The sequence below is a fragment of the Juglans regia genome, chromosome 8, assembly GCF_001411555.2.
Source record: "Juglans regia cultivar Chandler chromosome 8, Walnut 2.0, whole genome shotgun sequence".
Lineage (NCBI taxonomy): Eukaryota > Viridiplantae > Streptophyta > Magnoliopsida > Fagales > Juglandaceae > Juglans > Juglans regia.
The window spans coordinates 30,318,839-30,330,118 of record NC_049908.1 but is presented as its reverse complement, the minus strand read 5'-3'; the positions used below and the strand labels follow the sequence as shown (position 1 = coordinate 30,330,118).

The following is an 11,280-nucleotide window of genomic DNA, read 5'->3' as shown; positions in this document are numbered from 1 at the left end:
CCCTAAACCCTAAACCCTAAACCCTAAACCCTAAACCCAAAAACCCTAAACCCTAAACCCTAAACCCTAAAACCCTAAACCCTAAACCCTAAACCCTAAAACCCTAAACCCTAAACCCTAAACCCTAAACCCTAAACCCTAAACCCTAAACCCCTAAACCCTAAACCCTAAAACCCTAAAACCCTAAAACCCTAAACCCTAAACCCTTTGAATATAATCTAGGTTCTTAAAAGGAGTTCTCATAGGGTCTAGATTCTCCATCCATTTACTTGATTTTGGATTTCTTAGGTGAGTTTTTAAATTGATTATGGGTTCAAGGGATTTCATTCCTCCAAGTTCATATCATTTGGTATTCAGAGCAAGGTTTCCAATCAGGTCTAATTCTATCTTTTAATTTCTTGCATGCTTAAATTTAATTCTAGGGTTTCATTATTCTAGAGTTGCAAAACAAATGCAGAAACAAAAAGTAAGCTGGCGAAATTCTTAGGGTTTTGGGTTTGGCTGAAATTTGCATCACCTATGGTTTCAGAATTTTAGGATTTCTTGCATCTCTAAGTTTGTCAATTGCTTGGAGTACCGTTTCATTGTTTCTCATTGTCAATTCTTGTGTGCTTGAATTCAATTGCTTGATTTTCACTATTGAATATTGTTGTTTTTTATTGAATTAGAGAAGAAAAAGGAAAGGAAAAGACAATTCGGAAAAAGAAAAAAAAAAGAGTAGAAAAAAAAGGAAAAGAAAAGAAAGTATATTCAAAGGTTGCTACATAGTTACAACAAAGAGAAAGAAAAACATTTGTTGATTGTGTTTTATCATCAAATGGGTTGAATACATTTTTCTAGTTCGTATCTTGTTTTATAATTATTCTTTCCCTCGTATAAATTCCTTGAGTCTCATGTCATTTTATTCATTCCTTATTTCTTGTTCTTGTTTCTTGGATCTATATTACTGGTTAGAACAATATAAGGTTATATTGTCTTGATTTAGTTCAACTAGTTCTTAAAGAACTTGAGCGGGAAAACTATTGAGGTAAAAGGCAAGAGAGTGTGAGACTATTATCGAGAAAAAGTCAATTAAGAGTTAAACACGAGTGGAGTGTCATTATTCGAGTGTAAACACGTAAGGGAGTGTGTGAGGTTTTCCACTAATATTCTTTTTATGCAGCACATTATGATATCTCATAGGAGTGACTCATACCAAAGGGGATGGCAGATAACTCATCATTTGTGTTGCAAGTCATGCAACAATAGTTTGAGCAGTTGAACTTAGTGTTAGGTGAAGTGAGAGATAGGATGGATCATCAAGATGCAGTAATTAGAAATCTACAGGGCATGAGAAATAGGAGGCGACGTGAGTCTAGTGTTGAAAATAGGTATGAGAAATAAGAGTATGGTGATTCTCTTGTTACTAGGCGTGCACTCAATACAAAAATTAAGATGGATGATACAGAGCAGCAAAGCGAGAATATTTTTCATACTAGATGCCACATCAATAACAAGATATGTAGTATGATCATTGATTTGAGGAGTTGTATTAATTTGGCTAGCACTACTTTAGTTGAGAAATTGAATTTACCTATCTTGAAACATCCTAGACCATACACGTTGCAGTGTTTGAGTGATTGTGAGGAAGTTAGGGTAAATAAGTCAGTGCTAGCTTCTTATTCAATTGGAAAATACCAGGATATGGTCCTTTGTGATGTAATGCGTATGCATGTTGGCCATATTTTGTTGGATAAGCCGTGACAGTATGATAGGAAGGTGGTCTATTATGGGTTAAGGAACATGTATAGTTTTGCTAAGGATTGAAAAACAATCAAACTTGCTCATTTAACTCCAACACAAGCCCATAGGGACCAATTGAAACTCAAAAGTGAGGTTGCTCAAAAAAGAAAGAGTGAAAATGAGAGTGATCAAAAAAGAAAGAGTGAGAGTGATCAAAAAAAAAAAGTGAAAATGAGAGTAATAAAAAAAAAAAGAATGAAAGTGAGAGTGATAAAAAAAAGTGAAAAAGAGATTGAGCTAAAAAGTAAGAGTGAAAGTGAGATTGAGCTAGAAAATAAGAGTGAATGTGAGATTGAGAAAAGAGGCAATAGTGAGGTTGAAAAGCAGAGAGAGAGAAAAAAAATGATGAGGATGAGGCTGAGACCTCAAGGAAAGAAATAATGAGTTGAAAAACAATTGTGAGATCAAAAGTTCAAAAGAAATGAAGAAAAATAGAGTGACAAAAAAAAAGTGAAAAGAAAAAAGAGAATGAAAGGAAAAAAGAGAGTGGAAAAAAAAAGAATGGAAAGACAGGAAAGAGTGAAGAAAGTGGGAGAAAAATAAAGAGAAATTTGAGTTTTTATGCTAAGGTGAGTCTTAATATTAACAAACTTGACGTATCTTTGTCTAGTGTTGTTGTCTCTTTGTTGCAAAGATGTGAGGTCGTGTTTCCTAGCGGTGTGTTTAGTGGATTGTCACCTATTAGGGAGATAAAGCACTACATTGATTTTGTAACAGGTGCAACAATTTCTACCCGACCTTTCTTTGAAGAACACGAGTCCTTGATACACTTGAAGGGACAAGATAAGTTGTTGGCTAGAATACATACTAAGTGGGAAGACTGTATTGAGACATGTCCTCATGTACTCAAATTCACACATGGTGAGGAAAATTTTGTGCTTAATGCATTAGCAAGAAGGTATGTCCTTATCTTGATTTTAAATGCAAAGTTATTGAGATTTGAATATGATAAGAAATTCCATGTTAATGACGATGACTTTGTTAGTATGTATGGAACATGTGAGAAAGCATCATTTGGTATGTTCCATAAACTAGATTGGTACTTGTTTAAAGAGAATAAACTTTGTATGCCTATTAGTTTTATGCGTAAGTTGCTTATGTGTGATAGACATAGTGGTTTGTTGGGTAACTTTGGTGTAAGGAAGGCTTTTGATGTGTTGCATGAACGTTTGTGGGAGTATCATTTACCATTCATTGATGTATTGCATGAACGTTTCTAGAAGTATCATTTGTCATTCATTAACGTGTTGCATGAACGTTTGTGGGAGTATTGTTTGTCATTCATTGAGTTTGCATATAATTTGAGTGGTCATTTTGGTGTAAGAAAAGCTTTAGGTGTGTTTCATGAATATTTGTGGGAGTATCATTTGTCATACATTGACTTGTTGCATGAACGTTTGCGAAAGTATCATTTGTGTTTCATTGAATTTGCATATAATTGGAGTGATCATTTTGGTATAAGGAAGACTTTAAATATGTTTCATGAACATTTGTGAAAGTATTATTTTTCATTCATTGAGTTTACATATAATTAGAGTATTCATGCTATTACTCAATTTTCACCTTTTGAAATTGTTTATAGATTTAATCCATTTACTCCTTTAGATTTAATGCATTTACTAGTTGATGACAGAAGTATCTTAGATGGACTATTCTAAATTCTTAAACAAATTAATGATAATGCATATCAAGTGGATCTTATAGGTAAGTATCATGTTTTTGCTATTTTCAATATTACTAACATTTTTCCCTTTGATCCAGGTGGAGATTCGAGATCGAATCCTTTTGAGGAGAGGGGGAATGATGGGCACAACATGGAGCTAGTCTTAAAGATCTTTTGCAAGTTCCAAATGAGTCAATTACAAGGTCAAGAGCCAAGAAGATCAAGGAGGCAATGCAAGGATTGATGCAATCCACTTGGGACGAGTTTAGCAAGAGCCCAACATTCAAGATGGGCTTGAAGGATGAAGATCCAGTTTTGATTCATTTAATAAGTTATGAAAGAAGGCAACAACATGACTTAAAAGTTTTGGACACTTGAAGGCTTTCAACTTGTTTAATTTATTTAAATGACTTATTTTATTAGTTTAGAATAATTGGATTTATTATGGGAAAGACTTAAGGGGGGCCTATGCAAGGGCATGTTGAGAAAGTTATTATTTTATTGAACTAGGGTTAGGGTTTTACTGTAACGAGTACTGTAGCCGAACTATAGATGTGGCACTATTCACACAAGAGGCATTTTATTGAACTAGGGTTAGAGTTTTACTGTAGTAAGTATTGTAGCTGCACTGTAGATGTGGCACTATTCATGCAAGGGCATTTTTGGAAGATAGAGATTTATTTTGGCTAAAGTTTGATTAGGTTTTGCTTTAAATACTTTTTGTAACCTCATTTTAATCAATTTATGAAATTTGATGAATTTATTCATTGTGAGTTGAGTTTATCTCATCTTATTCTTAATTGAACTTTTAAAGTTATCAAATGTAAATCACAACCTTTGTGGCATTCCTCCTTATAGTCTGGGTTCTTGATACGGTTTCTTCAACGGGTCTAGATTTTAATATAATCTAGATTCTTGAAACGAGTTCTCATTGGATCTAGATTTTCCATCCATTGACTTGATTTTGTCTTTCTTGTGTGAGTTTTCAAATTGATTGTGGCGTTCCTCCTTGTAATCTGAGTTCTTGATACAGGTTCTTCAACGGGTCTAGATTTTAATATAATTTAGGTTCTTGAAACGAGTTCTCATCGGGTCTAGATTTTCCATCTATTGACTTGATTTTGACTTTCTTGGGTGGATTTTCAAATTGATTGTGGGTTTTAAGTATACCACAAGCCAATTTCTTGGTTTAAATATTCCAAATCCATAATAGAGCAAGGCCATGAGTTAACTGTCATCTACCATGAACTGGGCCAACGAGGGATGTGTACTACTAAGCGTCTCTAAGTTGCTTGTATAATAGACAAGTTGCCTCCTTCATGAAAACATTTTGGCTTATCTCTCAAAGATATGACAATGGAAGCATTGATCTCCGACATTAGGATCCAAGAACAAAACTTAGAAAAGTATTCTATCCACTGTTGTTTTCTGATTTCTAGTCTAAGGCAAATATTGTAGAAAGCCAAAGAACACATAAAAACCCATTACACCAAAAGCCAAATTCAATAAAGATAAAATTAGTTATGGGCAAGATTTGAAACCAAAGTCCTATATCAATAAAGATGATAAGAGACTCATTGTTTTAACTATCACAAACTGTGTAACTTGGCTAAAAATTGTCGCCGCAAGTAGAGGGAAAATCAAGGCTCATATGATACTTTATGTGACTGACTCTGTTAGAACCAATGAACGGTATGTAATCATAAGTCTCAAAGTTTATCTGACTTGTAGTGTTATTGATTGGATATTAAACATAGGAGCCAATGCAAAAGTCACTTCTAACCGCAATATTATTTCAACATATCAAGATACAAGCTGGACGAAAGTGACGACGGGTAACTCCACATTTGCACAAGTACTTAAGAGTTGAAAATGTTAATTCAAACTAACATCCTTCCATTAAAAGAAGTGTTTTTCGCTAGAGGTGATGAGGAACCTAATTAATGGCTCTTTACTTTGTGGGCCAGGCTACACATTGTTATTTCAATATAATAAAATTATTGTAACTAAATATAGTTCATTTGTGGGGAAAGATTATGTGAGTGATTGTATGTTTATAATAATTATTCAAAACAGTATTTTAGAAATTTCTAATTTTAATAATAAATATACATTTTCTACATGTTCATCTTCAAAATGGCATGCTAGATTAGGCCATTTAATTATCATAATGTTAAATGAATGATTGATTTAAATATTATTCATAAAGTTCATGTTGCTTTTGATGTAGAATTTTATATGTATTCAATCAAAATAGCCTAGAAAACCATTTAAATAAATCTGTTGAATTAAATCATAGTGATAGTTGTTATTTAAATGGTGTCTCTTCAAAAAGTTATTGGAGAGGATGTTTCCACCCCTTCATCTGGGATGGGCCTGTCCGAGATATTAAAGCCCATCGGGCCTGACCGGGATATTAAAGCCCATCCCGGCCTGAGTTACATCCCTCAGATGCACCCAGGACCCATAAGTTCCCGAGCATGAAGGCCCATGTCGACATGGACAGACAAGACCCACCCACTCTGACACCTTTCTGCAGGAATATCTCACATTTAAGGATTGTATTCGTCAAACGGAGGGGAACGGAGGAAAACATCCCTGCCTCCGGCAGAGTGCAAGAGAAGTAATTGCTCCACCCATCTGACGTCAAAGCATAGCCCAAGAGACCACGCCGCATTAAAAGCTTTGTTCTGGTACTTGTGCTCGAGATGATGACCCCTGCCATGGGGTACAAATGGTCTCCCCTAGTGATCTCTAGTTTAAAAGCCAGATTCTAGGTAATGATCTCTCTCTTCGATTTTTGAAGGAAAAGATATTAAGGAGAAAATACTAACTTTGGAATCAAAAGCTTCTCAAAACACCTGAGCCCACCATTTTCTCTGTCTTGTAGGCAACCGGACCAAGTACCCGGTGTGTGAAACACGTCATCAATAATGACGTTGTCTGTGGAATCTTCATAGACGCAACGTGTACTTTGTATGCCAGCTACAACGCGTTCACAAACTACACGCAGACAGGAAGAAACATCAACAAACATAGAGGGACATTTGTAGAGATGGAAGAACGCATGAGGAAGATGGCAGGAGAAGTGGAGAAACTCTGCCGAGAAAATGAAGCCTTGAGGTGAAACAACAACGAGCTACAAGATGAGAGGGCTAAGTAGGAATGAGCAGGAAGAATCCCAGAGTGCAGGCGAGGTAGACGCTAGCGCGGAAGAAAGAAAAAAGATGCATCATAGCCTCATGGTCAAGTACAAGGAGATGGAAAAACAAATGGGGGCTTCGTCATCGATGGACCAACTCCTCACCAACATGAATTTATAATGATTGTATCCATCAAATAGACAGGAACGGCAGACAACATTCATGCCTCTGGCGAAGTGCACAAGGTGACTGCTCTGCCTATCTAACGTCAAAGCATAGCCAAGTAGGCCATGCCGCATTAAAAGCTTTGGTCTGGCGATGGTGCTCGAGATGATGACCCCTGCCATAGGGACGGATGGTCCACCCGGGGCATCTCTAGTATAAAAGTCAGATGCCAGGTAACGATATCTCTCTCCGATTCTTGAAGGAAAAGATACTAAGGAAAAAATATTAACTTTGGCATCTGAGGCTCCTCGGAACACACTGAGCCCACCATTTTCTCTATGTTGCTGGCAACTAGACCCAAGTACCCAGTGTACAAAACATGTCATCAATGGTGATGATAAAGGCTCCATTACTTTTATAAATAATATGTCTAGATTTTCTTATGTTTACTTGATGAAATTGAAAGATTAATCGCCAATAAATTTGTCGTATATAAAACTGAAGTTGAAAATTAATTAGAGAGAAAAATTAAGATTATCAGGTATGATAGAAGATATGAATACGTCTCTAATCAATTGGTACGTATTGTGAGGATAATAGCATTAAATTAGGAAACCCATCCATATTCTCTTCAATCCAATGGTGTTGCTAAAAGAAAAAGTAGAAATTTAGTAGATATGGTCAAATGCATGCTCCCTAGTTCCGGCCTACCAAAGTAATGGTAGGTGAAAGCAATATTCAAATCCTATTTTATCTTAAGTAGAGTACCATTTAAGAGATCTGCCAATACACCAAATGAACTCTAGAATGATAGAATGCCCAACATTAATTTCCTAGAGTTTGGGATGGTTAATGCTTCAAAAGTCAAGAAAATGAAACTAAGTCTCATTATAGTAGATGCAGTAATTATTTGGATATTCTAAACATAATTCTGCATATAGGTTTTTAATTATCAAATCATAAGTTCAAGGTATTGATCCCAACATCATCATGGAGTCTAAGAATGCAACATTCTTTAAAGATTTATTTTCTTTCAAAAATAAAGTAGAAAGATCTTTACATACATTCAGTCTTCCTTCCACTAGTAGTCAACCTACCATTTTATCTAATCCTGAGACCTCATCTGGATTTGAAAACGAACTAGGAAGAGAAAAAAGAATGACAAAGGAAAATGACTTTGTACATGATTTTTATACTTATTTTGTGGAGGAAGACCCTCTGACTTTTAAGGATGTCATGTTTTCCATTAATTATGTTTTTTGGAAAGAAATGGTAAATAATGAGATGAAATCTCTTAAGACTAATGTTACTTGAAACTTATGTGATCTTCCTCCTAGATGTGAAGTCGTTTGATGCAAATGGATTTTTAAAAATAAATGGAGACCTAATCGTACTATTGATAAATTTAAAACTAGGTTGTATGCAAATGGCTTTACACAAATAGATAGTATCAATTATTTTGATTCGTATTATCATGTTACCAAAATAACCACAATTTATATTCTAATTGCTCTAGCTGCGATCCATAAACTTGAGATTTACCAAATAGATGTAAAGACTGCATTTCTTAATGATGATTTAGAAGAAGAGATATACATGAATCAACTAGAGGGTTTTGCTGTTCAAGGACAGAGAAATAAAAGTTTATAAACTTATTAAATCTCTTTATAGTTTAAAGCAATACCCTAAACAACGGCACTAAAAATTTGATGAAATAATTTTATCTTATAATTTTAAGATCAATAAATGTGATAAGTGTCACAACTGACATATTCTTAGATTATTGGCACATTGATTATTGTACATTGTTAATTCTACTAAACCTGATATTTCATTTGCTGCGAGTAGATTTAGAAGATTTACTAGTAGGCTTGATGATTCTCATTAAAAAACATTGGAAAGAATTCTTAGTTATTTGAAATGAACCATAACATATAATATCTATTATTCTAGGTATCTAAGAAGGTTCAATGAAAAGAATAAACTACTTGAATGACTATAGAGCATTATTAAAATATAATTCTTGGTCCACCCTAGGGTGTGAGTGCTACAAATGTAATGGCTGAGGAAAAACTAAATGATTTACATGAGTCCAAGACTAAGGTGACGTATTGAATTGCATGTACCATTGGAGGACTCATCTATGTGAGTTTGACTGTGGGGCCACAATCTATTATAATTGGGTTATTCCCTAGATCACTCATGAATCCAAGATACAGTGCATGACCTTTATTTACCACCTTGATAGGAAGTTGATATATGTTGTACTATGTGTTTGGTGTCGCGAAGCCTAAGTTAAAAGATTCTGATTCAAGACTTGGTTCACTATGGATCTTTCAGATAGAAACACACTAATACTAGGTAGACGTTCAAAGCCGCAAGCTACCTCTATTGATGCATAATACTTAGCCCAAAGAAATTTATTCTATTCTATTGTTAAAAATATTTTAATCAGGTTGGGGATTGTTGGTTTTAAACTTAGGATGATTAAAATATTTTATCGTTAAGTGAGAAATAATGTAAATCAGTGTGATTGTTCAATATATCGATTCAGTGGTGAAGATTGTAAATGAAATGTGTCATAGATCATGGTAACTTGAACCAATGTAGGCGTGGGTGGCGGGGCGAGGCGGGGGCCTAATTCATCAAATGTGGGCGGCAGGGCATCCGCCCACATCTTGGAGTCCAGTAGGGACCGGGGGGAGGGGGGAAGCTAGGCCCATGCCTGCCTGCTAAATCCCTTGTTGGCTGCTCTGTGTGTGTGTGTGTGTGTGTGTGTGTGTGTGTGTGTGTGTGTTTGTGTCTGTGTCTGTGTCTGTGTCTGTGTCTGTCTAATGAAACAACATCGTTTCATTAAGGTTAATGTTTTCACTTCCCCTCATGTCTCACGTGTCTCAAATCAGCCTCTGGCCCTCTCTCAGATGGAATCTCACTCTCTTAGACCCCTCTGTCTCTCTCCCTTGCCTCACCTCCAGTACAGAATGATTGGTTGAGAAACCAATTGAGGAATCAAAGAATTTGCCTCACCACTGGTACATGGACATTAGTCCAAAACTTGAATTATATGTCTTTGACTGTCCATTTTGTAGATTTTGTTTAGCAATTAAATAAAAAAATTATAAAGTTTTGTTTAATTTTAAATCACAAAAGTGAGACAATTGGGAAGATATTGGAGACCGCAATAAAGGAGTGAGATTTGGAACGGGTTGTGACTAATAGTTGACAATGTCTCATCTAACGATACTACACTTGAGTATCTTAAAAATAAGCTTAGAGGGGAAAATATGTCAATATTGGGTGGTGGCTTCTTGAATGTTTAATGTGTTGCACATGTCCTCAATCTTGTTGTGACTAACAGCTTGAAAGATGTTCATGAGTTAGTCGTAGGAGTTAAAAGTGCAATGAGGTTTGTGAGATCTTCATCGACTAGGCTTGAGGAACTCAAGGTGTTTGTTCATGCTGCAGGTATTCAATATAAAAAGGGATTGTCTTGATGTTCCTACAAAATAGAACTCAATCTTCTTGATGTTGGAAATTGTCAAGCAATATAGATTCGCCTTTGATGCCATGGGTGGGGAGGACATGCAATATATCTGCCACTTTGAGGATGATGGGAGAATGGGGTGGCCCACAGATGATGATTGGGATAATGTTTGGGTTTTTATAAAATTTTTTAGAATTTTCTACAAGGTGACATGCACCATTTCTGAGTCTTTGTACATTTTACATCCAATAAATACTGTCAAAAAATTTATCAAGTGAAAAATCAATTGGATGAAATATGCGAGCAGGATACTATTGGCCGCACGCTCTCAAATGGAAGCTAATCCATAGTCAGATGTGGTAGACTTTTAGGAAGCCTACAAAAAGGAGGGTGGTGATCAGTCTGGAACTGATAATCACCCTTAATTCATTATTTTGCTTTTTCTTATAATATATTGTATTATATTTATTTGAAAATTTTAATTTTAAATTCAATTGTTATAATTCGAAAAATAAAGCTACATCTTAATCTACATTGGGCAATATGACTTTGGTCCACCATTGCCATTTTTTTATATACAATGGGGGAGGGGAGTTTCGAAACCATATTCTCCATTCGCAGAAAAGGGTCGTGTGCAACCAGGCCATCAGACTCTTGGCATCCACCATTGTCATTTGTTTGTTAATTTTGTCTCCTAATTATTTATAGTTTTTTACATATATATATATATATATAATGTTTGTAATTCTTTTTTTTTTTTTTTCAGGTGTTATAATCAATCACAAAGTAATCATCTTGATGATACAAGCCTACAACTACAAGCTTATGGTTTCATTATTGTTTACTTTTTTTAAGAAATATTTCAATTCTAGAAATTTAGAATTATTTTTTAAACATTGATATTCATTCAATTTATTTGATAATTTTAAATATTTTGAGATTAATTTATGATAGTTTTAGATCAATGTGCAATAGTCTATACTACTTGTAATAGTAACTTTATTAGATATTTTTATGTTTTATACATTTAAGTTTTAATTTTA

General features: G+C 34.9%; 1 protein-coding gene across 2 annotated transcripts in view; it reads left to right on the top strand.

Moving 5' to 3' along the window:
• LOC109004516 (probable disease resistance protein At4g27220) overlaps positions 1–11,280 on the top strand; it is a 963,953-nt gene that overhangs the window by 76,428 nt on the left and 876,245 nt on the right. The window lies entirely within an intron of this gene.